General features: G+C 47.5%; 1 protein-coding gene across 1 annotated transcript in view; it reads left to right on the top strand.

Moving 5' to 3' along the window:
- Positions 1-839: 839 nt before the first annotated feature.
- The window catches only part of csgalnact1a (chondroitin sulfate N-acetylgalactosaminyltransferase 1a), a 20,295-nt gene continuing 16,506 nt past the window's right edge, over positions 840-4,628 (top strand). Inside the window, exon 1 of the mRNA XM_030084312.1 lies at positions 840-947. The gene's annotated coding sequence lies outside the window, so the exon portion shown is untranslated. The remainder of the gene's footprint in view (positions 948-4,628) is intronic.

The following is a 4,628-nucleotide window of genomic DNA, read 5'->3' as shown; positions in this document are numbered from 1 at the left end:
CTCACTGTGGCTCTTTCACTCATGAAAGGCTGCAGTGTTTTCTGCTGTAACGGTGAGTCGAGTCACAACAAGGCTGTCTTTATGTGTGTGTGTGTGTGTGTGTGTGTGTGTGTGTGTGTGTGTGTGTGTGTGTGTGTGTGTGTGTGTGTGTGTGTGTGTGTGTGTGTGTGTGTGTGTGTGTGTGTGTGTGTGTGTGTGTGCGTGTGCGTGTGCGCGTGCGTGTGCAGGGAGTGGGCTGCACGCCTCTTGTAAAGTTCAGCATGGTAGCCAGACGGACATCCGGTTTGAGTTTTCAACATAAAATCAGTTGAGCGGAACAGAAAGAATAAAAGCCCGGACCACTCACACAGGAGGTCCTTCAGCGTTGCTCCACACAGAATAAATACTAAACTGAATATCAAATTAAACAGGATGAAAATTAAATATGTTTTTGAAAATTAATACGCACAAGTCTGAACAGTGACTGCTACACAGAAAGGATGAAATGAACCAAAACACAGCAGCCACCGTCACAGGGAGCATACAGCCTGACATCCACAGGAAGGAAGGACACTTCAGATATTTTAACCATCTCTCAGCAGTGTTGCTTGTTTCCCTCTCTTTATAGAAACTAAGGAATGATTTAGTGAACCACAGCAGAAGGGCGGAAGGGCCCCATGTGGGTCCAGAGCCGCAGGTTGAAGAACTCTGCTCTAGCATAAACAGCCTTCTCTTCAGTCCTCTCTCATGCAGTGTTTTCCTCGGTGAAGCGTCTGGACTTTTATTGTGAAGGCAGCAGGGCTCGTCTTCCGGTGCGTCCGCCGTTTGACGCTCCCGCCGCTCTCCGCCGCTCACAGCCGCTCGCGAGTCCCGAGGACCAGGAGCGCACCGGAGGAGCGCCGGGGGACCGGGGTTACCGGGGCACCGGGGGTTACCGGGCCGCGTCCACAGCCTCCAGCCGGGCGGAGGTGAGAATGTTCCCGCCGCGCAGCTCCAGCCGCGAGCGTCAGGGTGAGGGTGTTCCTGACGGGCTCCAGCAGCACCAAGTCTGAGCGCCAATGTTCTTTATTAGTAGTTATTTACAGAGAAAACTGCCTGTCTTCATGAAGAAAGCTTCTTATTTGGCTTCTTCTTTGCGTTGCTTCTTTCTTTGCTCAAAATAAGAACATGTTACAAACCAAACTGCAGGAGAATAAAGAAGAAACCCAAAGGATTAATAAATCCTCCCAACAATGAATATCTCTGTAATATCAGTTAAAAACGAGAAAGGAACGAGGACAACAGTTTTATTTCCACATGTTCTAGATGTTAATCCACATTTTAGGTCAATTGAATCAAAAACGTTTTGAATTATGAAGGGAATTAAAAAGAGACGCCCACAGTAATTCCTGCTGAGGAGAGAGATAATGAAATTACATGCACTCAGTGGAAGTGTAGGCTTCACGCACACACGCACACACACACACACACACACGCACACGCACGCACACACGCAGAGCCCACAGAGCGTGCTGAGGCTTTTTATCAGGGAAACGCTGTAATCCTGCTTAGTGGACTCTCTAACAGGCACCTAGCCCCCTGAAATATTTGCGGCTGGAGCTGCTCGGCTGTTTTCCTCACGGTGGGAGAGTGAAAGTGGAGGATTAGGTGGTGTGTGAGCGTGTTTAGCAGAGTGTACACATGGTGAATGTGTGTGTGTCTTCATCTGCGGGGCCTGACTAAGTGAGTCAAACTGAAACACCAGGGCTGATGTGATCCTCGGTGACATATGTGTGCTTCCTGTGCCTGGGAGATAAAGTTGCCCTATTTGAGATGCTCAGCACACATTTCTGTGTGTCAGTGTGCTTTGTGTGTGTGTTTACTCCTCTCGTAGTGTGTGTGTGTGTGTGTTCTCATGTTCTCATGTTTCTCACTCCACCTAATGGGCGGCTGGATATCAGTGACCTGCTAGCAGCCTGGATGCAGATCTGCAGCCCTCCTGTGGTTCCTGGATGGATTTGTTTTGGGAGTGAGCAGTAACTGAGAGCTGCAGCTGCTTTTCCTCACCGTCCGGGGATACATGAGGATACCTCATGAAACGAGCCTCTGGGGTCTGACCTGCTGAAGCAGGGAGTCCAGCAGGGCTCCGTTCCGGGGCCACAGCGGCCCCCGAGCCACTGGAGAACTGCTTTATAATTAGGGTTGCAAAGGGCTGGAACATTTCCGGTAAATTTCCAGAAACTTTCCATGGGAAGTTAAGCTGAGCAATTTTGGAAATATTCCAAATTAGAAACTTTCCATGGGAATTATGGGAATTTATGGAAATTAACTGGAAATTAGGGGCAATTTAAACAAACCGTATCATATCTGAACATAAATGTAAATATTTGTTGTCATAAGCAGACATCCATGCAAAATAATACAAAAACATGACATTTCAACAGATTTGTTTCAGTAGAACTTTGGGTGGGGGAGGGGAGGGCGTGAGTATTTACTCAACTTCATGTTTTGCTTTTCATTAAAATAATTGTTCATACAAGAATAAAAACTAAAGGTCTACTGAAATAAATCTGTTGAAATGTCATCTTTTTGTATTATTTTGTATTATCTGCAGAAGAAACAGCATCAAATCTGAGCTAGCTAGCACCATAACAAGCTAGCCTCTTAAATAGTCAGTGAAATGAAAAAGAGCATTCATTTAGCACCTACATTACCAGCCAGTTAGCTACTGCAGCTGTATTAATACATTTTTATTTAATATTTGCAGGTTCACAGGGCCTGGGTAAATATATTTACCCCATGATATTATCAAAACTTACTTGACTTTACACAGTCCGCAGCTCAAATGTGTGGCTTCAATCTTCAGTGTGGCTTCAGTCTTGTGCTTTGAGCTCAGAGTGTTTCCTCCAGGCTTCATGAAGTCAGCTGTGCAGTGATGGAGGAGTGAACTTGCATTAAATCTGGTTGTTTTAGCCAAGACTGTGCTGCAATATATCCCCCCAACTAGATTTAACTTCCCTGTCAAGGGCCAGCCTTCAGTTTTGTAAATGTCTTATTTATTGACGTTTATTCCCGTTAATTCCCATGGAAAGTTTCCAACTTTGAAAATTCCCGGAATTTTGCAACTGTATTTATAATATAGACTTTAATACCTTATTAATGAAACCTCTGCTGCTTCCCCTCCAGCTGTTGCAAGCTAGCTAATGCTAGTTAGCTGCTTTCATGACAGCGTCACTGACGTCTCTGATCTAAAAAAAAAGTCAGAGTCTCCTTTGAAGTGTGTTGAGATCAGAACCTGCTGTGGGTCGATTGTGGAATCTGATCTGGAATCTGATTCAGGACCAAACTCAGACTGACCTGCTGTCAGGCTTCAATCTGTTGGAAAAACTTCTAGCTCCACGCTTTCCCCCTGGAGGATTCTGGGATGCCCTACCACTTTCAGACGATGGTTCAGAAACAGTGTAAAATGTATGAACCCCTCACTTCCTTCCCAGCTCGTCTCTGGTTCATTCACATTTCACAGTTGTAAGCTGAAAGCAGAGATCCAGTAGATCCAGTCAGATAGGAGCGAACGGGTTAAATAAACAGCCTTCTCCTCCTCCTGGGTTAAAACGGTCAAAGCCCACAGTGGCAGAAGCCGTTACCTCGGGTTGAGAAACGCTCCTGCTCAGGGCCGCGCGGCGGTTTGCCGTCCGGCAGCAGAAGGAAGTGTCGGCCCACGTTTCCTCACAGCTTTCACAATCTGCTGCCGTTCCGGTAGAAACGTTGGTTCATCACACACAGGTGGGACTCAGCAAGGCTCCGGCATTCAGGACCCGTTTCCACGGAGACCGAGGCAAAGCATTTCCAAAAAGTTGTGCTTTCAGTGGCTCCGAACGCCGATGATTTATTGACATGAATTCAGAACGTGACAGGTTAAGATAGCAGGTTAAGATAGCAGGTTAAGATAGCAGGTTAGGATAGCAGGTTAGGATAGCAGGTTAGGATAGCAGGTTAAGATAGCAGGTTAAGATAGCAGGTTAAGATAGCAGGTTAGGATAGCAGGTTAGGATAGCAGGTTAGGATAGCAGGTTAAGATAGCAGGTTACGATGCTCTCTATTCACAGATGAAGTCAAAGACAAATTTCACTTCGATATCTATTGCATTTAAAATTCTAATTTGAAGCAAATGTCTCCTTTTTTGCTGTGATAACTGACAAACGGCCTGGATTGGAGTCTTGACATAAAGATTTTGGGCAGATTGAAACCACCCTGGCCTGAAACTCCTCAGCGTCGGGGTTTGTGTCTGCCGGAGCCGAGCCGGGGTGCTGTGGCCTCCGGTGTGGAGAGCCCGGCAGTGTTGGTGTGTTGGTGTGTGTTCATCGGCTTGTTACTGACTGCGTCAGGCTGCTGTTTGTTTCTGGGCGTGCAGCGTTCAGTGGAAATCAGACACAGATCATTGGTGGAGGCTCGTTGGCCGGAGCTGAGGAAGGAGGACGTCACGTCAGCGTTCCTCAACACGAGCAGAGCTTAGCACGGTCCCTGCATCCAGACGCTACAGCAGCGCTCAGACGGTCCTCACAGACCGGATCAGCCGGGTCTCACAGCCGTGCCTGATGTGCCCTGTGTGTGTGTGTGTGTGTGTGTGTGTGTGTGTGTGTGTGGGGGGGGGGGGGGGGGGGGGGGGGGGG

Source organism: Salarias fasciatus (genome assembly GCF_902148845.1).
Source record: "Salarias fasciatus chromosome 7 unlocalized genomic scaffold, fSalaFa1.1 super_scaffold_4, whole genome shotgun sequence".
NCBI classification, from domain to species: Eukaryota; Metazoa; Chordata; class Actinopteri; order Blenniiformes; family Blenniidae; genus Salarias; species Salarias fasciatus.
The sequence above is the reverse complement of the archived record's forward strand: the minus strand, read 5'-3'. Positions and strand labels throughout refer to the sequence as shown.